The sequence below is a fragment of the Pogona vitticeps genome, chromosome 3 (genome assembly GCF_051106095.1).
Source record: "Pogona vitticeps strain Pit_001003342236 chromosome 3, PviZW2.1, whole genome shotgun sequence".
In the NCBI taxonomy this organism is placed as follows: Eukaryota; Metazoa; Chordata; class Lepidosauria; order Squamata; family Agamidae; genus Pogona; species Pogona vitticeps.
The window spans coordinates 166,101,300-166,114,010 of record NC_135785.1 but is presented as its reverse complement, the minus strand read 5'-3'; the positions used below and the strand labels follow the sequence as shown (position 1 = coordinate 166,114,010).

General features: G+C 41.1%; 1 protein-coding gene and 1 long non-coding RNA gene across 5 annotated transcripts in view; one reads left to right on the top strand and one right to left on the bottom strand.

Moving 5' to 3' along the window:
* Positions 1 to 12,711, bottom strand: part of LOC140705785 (uncharacterized) — a 106,953-nt gene that overhangs the window by 10,363 nt on the left and 83,879 nt on the right. The window contains exon 3 of one of the 4 annotated variants that reach the window (XR_013544080.1): positions 2,712 to 11,797. The exons of the other annotated variants lie outside the window; for them this stretch is intronic. The gene's annotated coding sequence lies outside the window, so the exon portion shown is untranslated. Of the gene's footprint in view, positions 1 to 2,711; positions 11,798 to 12,711 lie in introns of those variants that run through there. 4 annotated transcript variants of the gene reach the window in all.
* On the top strand, positions 3,425 to 8,987 carry LOC140705445 (uncharacterized). The gene is made up of 3 exons (XR_012084831.2): positions 3,425 to 3,651; positions 6,893 to 7,054; positions 8,515 to 8,987. It is a non-coding gene; the product is annotated as an uncharacterized LOC140705445 (long non-coding RNA).

Sequence of the window (12,711 nt, the reverse complement as noted above, 5' to 3'; positions counted from 1 at the left end):
CCGCAGAGACTGGCGAAACGTGAGGAAGAACAACCTTCAGAACACTGCCAAAGAGCCCGAAAAACCCACAACAACCATCAATCAAAATAAATTAAACAACTAACTACCTACCACCCCTTCAGCAGGTCTTGCTATTACTGCAAATCCGTCATGAGACTGTCTCCACAGCTTGCATAACTGTAGGGTCAGCCCTGTGAAGAGTGCTATCAATGCCAATATAGGCAAGGTGGCAGGTTTTGCTTTATAAACTGAAATTTTGCTTGTTCAGATTCATCTGCTGATATCTTGCTTGGCATGGCAGGGGTGTATGCTTCACCACCTACTTTCTTGGGGTCAAGGTGCCCCTGTTCTGATCACTTTTGTGTAAAACTCCTTATCATCATTCAAAGAGTAGCTTAATCTGCAAGCTTTTCTGCAAATCAGTATATTTGGTATCCATTGAATTCCAATTTCCCCCAAATTGTTTCCTAAGTAATAACACTTTTGGTAACTTTGACCTTACAGCTGAAAATCTATTTGTCCCACCCCTTGCTTGAACGTTTCTTTTATGTATTATTATCTCTTTCTCTTCGGAGTTCTTTATTTTGCAGAAAAAACTACTCTTAGAACTTTTGGAACTTGCAAATTAAAATAAAAAATAAAGCAATAATTAGATGTATGTTTCACTCCTCGAAATGTTGCTTAACGTCACCAGGAAGTGGTCCCGCTAAGTTCGAGGTCTTTTCATTTGTTCCCCGAGTGCATTCATTTCAAGGAGAAAAGCTCAGGTTTTCCTTTGTTTTTTAAGCTGTCGCAGACGCTGCGGAATACTTACGCAAAGTATTCTTTGTTAGTGGGAGAATATGGGGGAGGTGACTTTACAGTTTGACAAAACTGGTGGCCAAGCTGCACTCTTAAAGTCCAGCCACACCCGAACCCTTCCAGAAGTTTACTTAGAGGGAAAAGCTGTTGATTAACGTTGGACTTACTTCCCAGTTGGAGGCGATCGAGTCGCCAGAAGAAGCCGTTACACTGAGCCCTGGGGCGACACTTGCGCGCCTACTCTGGAGTAAGCCACATTGTTTTTCCGCAGAAAAGCTTCACAGAATCAGGCTGGATGAATCCGGCTGATCTGAGTGAGAGCCCGAAGCTGGTCATAATGAAACTACGCTTCGGTTAAAAGGCTTCACTTTGACCAAACTTTAAATGCTGATTTTTAATCAAGGAAAAAAATTAACGTTTTCTGAATATACGGAGTCTGCAGTCCTAACGTGATGAAGGAAGCGATATCGTAAAGTTTGGAAGTCAAAGGAGGAATCTTGTTTAAAACAAACAAACAACCCTACACGGCAAAATGCGTGACACCTGGAATTTACACAGGCCTAAAACCTTCAGTTTTGTACGCATTCCCAGACACGATTTCATCCCCTGCTTATTTTCTTACAAAGGAAGTTTCCCTCCCACCCCTCCCCCCCTCTCGTTTGGAAGTTGGGTGCTCTATTTTTCGACCGTGTTGCTTCTTTCCAACCATTCTCAGTGACAAGTCAGGAGGATATGCAGTAATTCAGAAATTAGTGAAATTTTATTCTTGGTGGGGGCGTTGGATTAAGAGGCTGGGAGAGTGTGAAACAAGTCAACGTGTAATTGTATGATAAGGCTCTCACGAGGAATTTATTGGCCAAGTTGCTATTTCTATTCCTTCCTAATCTCGTTTAGCACATTCATTCTCTGCAATCTGTCTCCATAATCTTCTGTGACAGAATGGCAGCCAATAGAAGCATGCATGTTTGGAGAGAAGAGAAAATATGCAGAGGCGTGATAAACTGATGCTAATTATCCATATTTAGGACACCGAGTGCAGAAGATCAAGGTTTACAAATAACAAACCAGAGCCAGTGATGATGGCTTCCTAGTGTGGAATATATTGGAGGGGACAAGATAAGGACTTCACATGCAGAAGAGATTTATTGGTCAAAGGGTTCACCTTCCACTTTTCCACTTTTTACATAGCAGTAAATTATTTAGGCTAAATTCACCAGAACATTACTCTTTTATTTGGCAACGTGCCATGGCTTGCTCCTTCTTTGTGTCTTTTCAATGCAAATCCTTGTAGTGTAACATCAGTTGATAAGAAACAAATAATTGAAGTAATAGGTAATTCCCTTTAAATTGTGCATATAGGACAGTAAGGTAATAATCATCTAGTGGGAAAGGTTGGGGGCGGAGAGGGGTAGAGTCCAAAGGATAAATAAAGCAGATGGAGGGGGGGGGAACAACCCTAAACACCCGACTACTCAATGACACGGGCACCAGCGACATTAAAAGAGAGAGAAAGCAAGAAGAAACAAGCGCGAATTGGGCATAAGAAATAGTTTTAAGACGAGACCTATTTCCTATTCCCCCCCGCCGCCCCCCCTTAAATAGCTTTTTCCCAAATCCCTGGAATGAAAGAAGGAACAACCCCCCACACACACACACACACATTCAAATTGGGAAGTCAACTCCATTTTTCCCCCTTCACTCTCTTCGCACAAGTCATCTGGCTCCGAGAAGTAATACGGGAATTCAATTTGGCAATATTTGTGCTCTATGGTTGAGAGGTTAGCAGGAGTGATCTTAGCACTTTGCAATAATTGGGTTGTAAGTTTTCCAAAATGCTCCGGCAACTTGAGAATAGGCTTGGTTGGCAGTGGGCTGATGTGTTCGGTTTTTGTTGTTGTTGTTGTTGTTGTTTTGTTTGTTTGTTTGTTTTTACGTAGCCATGACATACATTAGATTCTTACTTTGGGTCTCTTTACAAGTTTCTTTCTTTCTTTCTTTCTTTCTTTCTTTCTTTCTTTCTTTCTTTCTTTCTTTCTTTCTTTCTTTCTTTCTTTCGAAGCCTTATCTCTGTACAATCTAGTTTTCTCCATAAGGTTTGCATTCAACAGTTCTCGCTCTGTGTCTTAGTGGTGCATTCCTTACTTATTTCAAGTTGATGCTATATACACCACCATCGTCTCCCCAAACCCAATAAAGAGTCGTATAAATAAGATACTGCATTGGTTGATTTGGCATCATTCCGGAGATCTCGTTTGTAACACAGTAGGAACGAGCTCGATAAGGAAAGAGAATGATCACATCTTCCCACCCCAGTGAAGCGACTATGCAGTCCACGACCCACTGAAGCCAACGGTATGACTTTTGAAGACTTTCCTATGAATTCAGGCTTGCCTCCTTGATAATGTTATGATTTGAGAAAACGATCCGTAACTATTTAACTCATGGGTCAGCCAGACTATACATTTACTCTGGTCACATTTCGGATGGTTTCCCTTCCCTTAAGTTAGGGTGCTTAATTTTTCACGGGGGCAGGGAAGAGTAAGGTTCAGCTACATTTATTTCGTATTCTCACAGGCTTCCTTTTAATATCGAGGGCAGAACTAAAAACTGGAAAAGGGGGGGGGAAGAGAGCGAGCCTTCCCTCTCCTCCCCTTCATCACAGATAATACTGGTTGGTTCTTAGAACGCCAGGAAGCTGCCATTTTGCTGATAGCCAATGGGCAACGTCTTGCCACTGGGAAAAAGAAAAGCCGTCTACACCGAAGAAATGTTCCAAAATGAAGAATTAGGAAGGCTCTTTGAGAGAAAATGCCATTGCATGAAATGAAAATCTTCCCTGCAGAACCATCAGTAAGATTTGGTCGCAGTACTGAACGACTGTGGTTTTTGGCGTTGATTTCATGTGATTTGTGGGTTTGGGTTGTGGGCTTCAATTTAATCCAGTTTAATCCAGTTTTCAGTCCCAAGCAGAGTATACCCATTGAAACGAGGGGAGGGGGCTTACTTTAATGTGGGTTTAACAAATTCCCTTCACTCAGTGCGTCTACTCTGGGACAAACCGCTGGATTTTTTAAATACGTCGACAGATTTATATCTTGCCTTTCCTACAGGGAGCGGCCTAGAAAGTTCTTGTTCTCCCCCCCCGCGGGCCCATTTATCCTCGTAACATCCCTGCGAGGCCGATCAGGTTAAGAGCCCGAAGTCGCCCAGTGAGTTTCATGGAGTGGTGGTTATTTGAACAATTATGTCCCGAAAGCTTAACCCAACAGTCTTATTTAGACCAATACTGATGCCTTTTCATTTAGACCAGTGGCTGCCAACCTTGGGTAACCTTCATAACTAGTTGAGCTGGCTGGGGTTTCTGGGGCTTGCAGTCTAAAAACACCCGCGTTGCTCAAAGTAAGGATTCACTGATCCAGACCGATAAAAACGCGTTTAGACACATTTTTAGCAGGTTGCAATCATTTCGAGGACTGGCAAAGAAAAGTGTGTGATAAAACCTGATGCCAAAAGTGCTCTTTCGATATAAGCCACCTGGGGTCCTTCTTAAGAAGAAAGGCGGAGCAGAAATATTTTAATAAATTATCTCTAATCTGGGCGTCCCGGGGTAGGCGTTATTTGCCGCCTATTTTTGCCCTACATTATAACGTGATCTGCAACAGAAAGGACGAAGAGACACCCCTCATTTCCTATGAATCAATGAAAGGAAGGGATACTTGCATACTTGCATACGCGCTGTGAGTCTAGAACCATGTTCAAAATCCATTTATGCCAACAGACACCGCGGGTAGGACTGGGTTTTTCAAATTCAGAAGAGGGAAGGTAAACGTGAAATCGAAAAGAGATCATTCGGTTGCTGCATCCATGGGGGAGTGTGCGGCGGACATGTTAAAGACCTGCCATCCGGACTTGAGGAAAGGGCAGCGTGCGCTTTTGTTTTTCGCTGTACTGTGTTGGGCTAGCCTCGGGATCCTGAAACCATCGCTAGTTACTTGGAAAAGACTCTGATGTTGGGAAAGTGTGAAGGCAAGAGGAGAAGGGGACGACAGAGGACGAGATGGTTGGACAGTGTCATCGAAGCGACCAATATGAATCTGACTCAATTCCGGGAGGCAGTGGAAGACAGGAGGGCCTGGCCTGCTCTGGTCCATGGGGTCACGAAGAGTTGGACACGACTTTTAACGACTAAACAACAACAAGCCTCATGCTGGCTCTTACAGGCTCTAGGAAGGTCAGCAAGACCAGGGATTTGTGGTGACGACGACCAAGAGATTTGCATGAGCAGTGAAGATGATTCCTTTGAAAAGTTCATAGACCTTAAGAAAACGATTTTTTGGACTTCAGCTCCCAATGCCCATTCTCACTGGGGATTCTGGGAGGTTTTGTTCAACAACAGCTTTTCCTGTCCCAGGATATCCCTGAGAACAATGGGGCGCATGAAATTTATGCCTCTTTGTTTTCTGATCAGCTTCTTTCCGCCCTCCTACAGCAGGACGCCCAAGAGTCCACCTACAGCGTTAAACCCACCTACCCCATATCGGCGGAACCTTGTGTGGCGTAGTGAATAGTGTGATGGGCGGAGGAACTTGGAAATCCTGGGTTCCAGTCCCTGCCCAGCTATGGACACTCAGTGGTGGTGGTGGAACTGGGAAAAACACTCCTTAAATGCCTCATTTTCTTTGAAAGCCTTGCTAGGGCCGCTATAACTCCATTCCGACTTATAACTATATAACTATAACTCTATTCCGTACATAAACAACAACGCCCCATAACGTCGGGTGTTTGTGGCAGTCCTACACCAAGCATCCGAGGAATTTCAGTGGACACTGCCGTAGGCCTCTGGGATGCAGAACTTTTTGGGACCTGCATTGTGGCAGGTAAAAACTGTCAACTAAGTACGTATATTAGTAAGTGAACCCGAATCTCAGGAGTTCGGTGTCCCTTGTCCCGCTCTGGTTGAGATCTCCTTTATTCATTGTCTAATGAATGCAATCCTAAACATAATTTGCTCAGAAGTGATACCTATTAAATTCAATAGGAATAATTCTCAGTTCAGAGGGTTTAAGATTGCAGTTTAAAAACTAAACACAGCTGGTTGTCTGTAAGTCCCGGGATGCTTGGGGAGTCTTATATTGCTGACCACACACTTACGCTGAAACTGTTGTGCTCCACATTGGAGAAAGATGCGCAGCTACCCATCAATCGCTAATACAGAGTGGATTCCTCATTTCTGTTGTCTCATTGAATTCAAAGAGGAGACACTACCATGATGCTAGGGCACCTGGATTATTCCTTATGGCAGGACAGGGTGATTTTAAAAAAAAGTTTGACAGAATCAATCTATCTTAATTTCCAAAAGAGTAGCTCTGTTAGCCTTGCTAGCAAAGGCCATAAAGTCCTGTGTCCTTTGAATACATTATTATGGCATCACCTTTTGTCAACTATACTAATAATATTAGTGTGCTCTAATATAGTATATTCTACATCTATTTTTAGTAATCTTGTATGTGTGCTTCAGTATTCCTTGGAAAAGGTGCCAGATCCCCTCCAGAGCACATTTGTTTAGATTTGAGATGGTTCCCTGATCTTGCAGTGTGAAAACACCAAATAAATTAGCAGTGTAATCTTAGATGTGCCTACTTAAAAGGAGGAGAAGGGGAGGACAGAGGATGACATGGTTGGACAGTGTCATCGAAGCGAGCAACATGAATTTAACCCAACTCCGGGAGATAGTGGAAGACAGGAGAGCCTGGCATGCTCTGATCCATGGGGTCATGAAGAGTCAGACACAACTTAACGACTAAACAACAGCAACAACTTAAAAGTAAGCTCTGCTGAATTCGATAAGATTTACTCCCAGGTAAGTCGATACAAGATGCCAAAGAAATACAATCCTATACATGCTTAACTGGGAGGGAGCACCACAGAAACAACCTCTATGTCAAATCGGAATATAGTTTACATTAAAAACTGGGAGCAGTGATTGCAACCTTTTTCATACTTGTGTGGCAAGAATCATATGGAACTTTTTTTTTCTTGATAAACCTTTTCAAGCTAAACCGTTCATGATCTAGGAAATACTTTTATGCAGAGCTTGAAGGAGTTATTGTTTCGGACCACAATCTCCAGAATCCTCCAGCCAGCATGGGGCATGTGTGTTTCCATATAATTAGAAGATGAGATGCTTGCTTGGACTTTTCACCCTAAGAGAACAAACCTGAACTGCATAAGCAGGCCTCACATCTAAAATCAGGTAAGGCCACTTTTATTCTACATTGCTCTTTACTAAAATGCCTTCCTACTGTATCACAGTCAAAACTTAGATCTTTCCAAGAGAACAATGTGGGAATCTGCCACATTGCACTGAGTTTTATGTTACCATTCCTACTTGACACTTTCCTGTAGTTGATACCATGGGATTGAAGTTTAAAGAGAGGTTTCCTCTGTCCCCCAATTTTGTGTGAAGTCGGGATCCACAGGACCAGTTAACTGACTGACGCTTCAATGCTCTATCAGATTTAATATCCTGCTCTTGATTCCCATGTGCAGTACTCACAAGGATTTATATTTTTAATCTGAAAAACTACTATGCATTTTTTTAAAATCTGCTTGAAGTAAAAAGGTCTGTGGAGATGCTGAAAACACCAAAAGACCATGATGCTTATCACTTGATCATCGTTTGGAGGTTCACAGTTTCAGAGGACAAGAGTAATGATTGGCATAACTAACAACAAAGTGTGTTGTCCTTGTGTTCCATCCAGTCAATAATAATAATAATAATAATAATAATAATAATAATAATAATAATAATAATAATAATAATAATAATAATGAGAAGAAGAAGAAGAAGAAGAAGAAGAAGAAGAAGAAGAAGAAGAAGAAGAAGAAGAAGAAGAAGAAGAAGAAGAAGAAGAAGAAGAAGAAGAAGAAGACATGTCTGTTTGCATTGTGCTCCAAACACATTTACAGCTGTTTGCCTTCCACATTGTTCAATATATGAAACTTCCTTTGAGTGGTTTGGGCTATTAGACAAATGAAAGAAATGTATTGCAATCAACATTGTGGTTACTGCCAATAGCACTGAGTCTACTATCAGCATCTATGGGTGTAGATGCATTCCCCTGGGTACAAAAACACCTTCACCTTTCTTGGGTTCCAGAATAAGTTATACATTTCACCACTGGAGACATTTTTCTTCCAGAGCACAAGTCTCAATCCCAACATGAAATAGGCTACATTAACCACCTACACCATGGTAGTCACTCATGAGGCTTTCATGTCTGCCTTTCCAGTCATTCCGAGAAGCCATTTTGAAGGGGCTTACTTTTGAGTAAATATAAATAGAATAGAAAATATGGAGGAAGTGCAGAAATCTATGATGCCAAACTGCCCAAATAAGAGGTTTGTAAAAGCCTCTTCCACACGGGTTAACTCTCGCATGCTATGAGGTAGGCAAAAGGTAGATTTGAATCCCTCTCACCTCCAGTAAATTAGGAAGCTTAAACAAAGAAAGCTGTGGAGGGGCAAGGAGGGGGCAAAAGGGTGTGAAGACTGAGAGTCAGTGCTAGAAGTGAAACAAGCTTATCTCTTCCTTCATTTCACACCTAGTTTCCATGGTGGACCTCAGGGTTCACAGTAGAAAAATGAGGTAGATCTTTCAATGTTGGTATTTGCCTGCACTCGCCTATTTGGCCTTTCTTCTTTCTCCTCTAGAACAATCGGATGCGGTGGATCATGGCCAAGTTTTTCCACAAAGTCCCAGCATTTTTTTGCATTTGAAATCTCTGATTTCAAGGGAACTCTACTTCCAAGCCTGAAGATACTTTAAACTCATAACTCATAAAATTCAGTATTTTCTTGTTGCCTTTGAAATAATGTTGTATGTTTTATAAGCATAAACAATGCTAAAACTCCACTGCCACCGCTTAGGGCCTTTAAGTATGAGAAACTCAAGTTGACCCCCTTCTGTGGAAGGAGGTTTTTCTTCCAAAATCGCCAGTGTCTGTGGCCGACATCTTCAGAGGACAGGAGTTAGAACTCTGACTGTGTTCTGGGGTAGTGTGTGGGATTGTTGAGTATTTGTAGCTGTGGGATCAGCTTTTTGTCCTTTTCAGGACAATAATCACTCAATCTCCTGAAAAGGACAAAAAGTAACTTCAGGACTTTCAGTAAAAATTCAATAAATATCTAGTCTCTGTATTCCTAAATCATACGGCTATTTAAAAATATGCAGCCGCAAAAATAGCATTAAGATAAGAAATTTGATTTAATTTTATGAAATGGACCCAGCTTAATATGACTGGCATTTGCAGCCAGATCCACAGTTTAATTCTGCTGCAGTAAAAGGACTCAGATCTAATTATATAATAATGTGTTCTGTCAAGTCAATTCTGACTCATAGCTCGCTTCTTTTCAGGGTTTTCTAGATAGAAAGTACTCAGGAGTGGTTTACCATTTCCTTCTGGAGGTGTCCTGGGACTGTGCAGCTTTCCCATGGCTACACAGGCTGGGTCTTCTCTCAGGAAGCACAGTGGGGAATTGAACTCCCAACTTGCCTAACTCACTAAGCTATCCAGTCAGTTCAAATCTAACTAGATCAGTTCTATACAATTCTTTATTTTGAGACAAAAATAAGGTATTATTGTGTCTGCAACACTGTGCCTAATCTTAATTGAGTCAATTTCACTCTTGTGCCACCTAGAAATTGTAACAGACAGTTGTCTTCATTAAAACAGCTCATAGGAAAAATGGCTTTCTGAGCCAGTCATATAAACAAAGTTCTGAACTGGATGGGAAAAAAAAGCTGCAAATAAGATTTTTTTTTTTTTTGGTTCCCTAGAATTGCTCCTGAGGCAAATATGCTATGAAACTTGGTTGAAGGCAAATAATTCAGCTGGACCAGAGTTGATGGCCATAAACATTGACTGCCCTCAAAGCAGAACAAAGTACATACTGAACATATTCACACTTACCAGTATACAGCCTCTGCTCCCTCTGTAGACCAAAATCTGGCCTGCCCTCTCCCTCACAGCAATTGCCAAATTTGGAGGGTGGCAAACTTTTGTAGTATTCACTATTCATCTAATGAACTAAGCCAGTGTTCTGATCAACTTCCATATGTTTTGGATTATAATCTTCATAATCGTCAGAGCCAGCATGGCCAATTATCATTATGTCTAGGGGATGATGAGAGTTATAATCCAATACATCTGGAAAACACCAAATTGGGGAAAGCAAACAAAAACTTTCTCAACAATTCTTAAACATCTTTTTATATTCTCATAGGCAATTTCTCTCCTTCATTAGCCTTACTATAGGCAAGCTATAGCTTAGTGGTACAGTATATATTTTGCTTGCAAAAGGCTCTGTTCAAACACTGTTATCTGTAGATGGGGGCCAGGAATAACTCATTTATTTATTTATTTATTTATTTATTTATTTATTTATTTATTTATTTATTTATTTATTTATTTATTTATTTATTTATTTATTTATTTAAAATATTCTTACTCCATCTTTCTTCTAAGAAAGGACCCAAGGTGGTTTACATTATTAAAGCACAACATTAAAGCTAAAAACAGTGAATTATTCATATATTAAAAAAATAATATAATTATATTAAGAATGTTAGGTAAAGCATTACTAAACCAGATTTAGAAGCAACCAAATGCAAACCATCTCATTTTAAAAAACTCTTCTCAGCAGCGTGTCATTAAGGAAAAGCCTGCCTGAAGAAAAAGGTTGTGGAAGGTCAGCAACATTGGGGCCAACATGGCATCCTGTGGGAGGGAGTTCCAGAGTCTGGGAGCAGCAGCAGAGAAGGCTCTCTCCCAGTTCCCCACCAAATGCACCTGCGAGGGTGGTGGGACCAAGAGAAAGGCCTCCTCTGATTATATTAAAACCTGGGCAGGCTCATAAAGAGAGAAACAGTCCTTGGGATAGCTTGGACCCAAGCCATTTAGGACCTTATAGGTTAAAACCAGGACTTTGAATTGGGCCCAGAAACAGATCAAACAGATCGGCATCCAGCGGAGTTGATCCCTGTAACCATTCTGGCTGCAGTGTTTTAGACCTGAAAATGTCTTGCTTTCTCTCCACCCCCAAATTATACATTCTTATGTTGATTATATACATACATGAAACTTTCAAATCTCATTGCTCTTCAAGGTCACACATTTAGTAACCACTCACAAAGGACTGCAGTGTTTCATAGGTGCATAGGTTTCTTCTCTCATCTAAATGTTTGAATTGTATCCAGTAAAAAATACTTTTAGTCAGCCCAAATCAGATGACAAGCAGGTTCTGTTTGTCCTAGTCAGTAAACAGCTAATTATCTGAGATGGCTGATTCACACATGCAGGTAAGTCCTAACTTGGGGGGGACACATTCCAAGCAAGACTTTGAGTGACAGCCACATGGTAACTGGACTGTTGTTAATTTGAATCGCAAGGCAAGACAGTAGTCTCAAAGCATCAGGCTTAAACATTTTCTTGTCAATGCTGGGGGTGGGGGGGTGGAATTTGCCTGACAGATACTATGAGCTGCCTTGGCTGAAAAAGCAACTATTTTTCTATTAGCTATTGATGGTAGTCAATTACCCAGGGAATGATCCCCAGGACATACTTCTGTATAGCTTTCCTTTACCAAGGATTTCTTGATCCAACTTTCCAGTCTGATTATATTTACCATAAAAAAAAAACCTTTTTTTGAAAAAAAATTGGCACTCATTTTCAGAAGCAACAGCCTCCAAATTACTCTTTGGTATCTCTCACGACAGACATTCTTTCCAAATCCCTTATATTCCAGTTTGTATTTACCTACGCTAATGAGATATCCCTGGTACAGCACAATAATTACTCACCTGTGGCTTTGGCATCACACCAAACAACCTCCCTCCCATTTCCAGTGTTTTGGGAACAAAACTGACTCTTCTTCTCCATGGTTTTCAAGGTCTCTGCTTGGACACCCTTCTCTTTCCCTCAGAAAGGGATTTAACCTAGAGTTGTGAGGATTTGGATAAAGGAAGGAGAAAGGGACTTAAATGGCTCCTCCAGGCTGCTTCCCCCCCCCCCTCACACACACACTTCTCTTCTGGAAGATGCTTGCCTGCAATGTGGACAGGCTTTTCTCCCAAAGCTTCTGCTTTCCATACCATTTTTATTTCATGATTGTATTGATCTGCAACCACTAGAAATGCAAGGCAACAATGCAGAGGCCAATGAATATGCTCCAGACTTTTATCTTTGCTTTGTTTTCTTTTCCTGGAATTATATGTTAGGTTTCTAAGTTCCCAAAAGGGACTGACACCAGGATGGCTCCATGTATGGATTTTCATTTGTCATCGAAAAGGGTGACACCCCCCCCCTCTATGGACAAACCAGTATTACAGGAAGTCAGGTCTACTCTTGGGAATTTCATCTGCATTTCTACTTGCAGGGTCTGTTAGCTCAAGAGGTGGTGAGCTCAAGAGGCTCCGACACTGAAGGCATTCTAGAGAAATTTAGACAACCTCCTAACAGATATCCTTTGATTTGTATTGCTGTGTTGAGCGGGGGGTTGGTCCAACTTAATTATTCCATGATATTATGATCCTCTGACCTTGCAATTATACATGTACAGGTAATATGAAATTCCCCTTAATCATCACTTTATGAACTGTCCCTCTCTTGTTCATTCACAGGAAAATGCCTTCTAATAAATAGTATTGCTAGGAATTAAACCAGTCATGTCTGCCTAGTTTATGTAAATTATATAAATTCAGCCTCACTTTAGAGTCATTTCTTTCACTGACCTTCAAAATCTACCTATCCTGCTTTTTCTATGAGTTCTCCATAGGTGGGATTTTTACACTGTTTCTGAATGCACTTGGTTTACTAAAGTAAGGCCTGGGTTATAATGCAATCGCAAGAG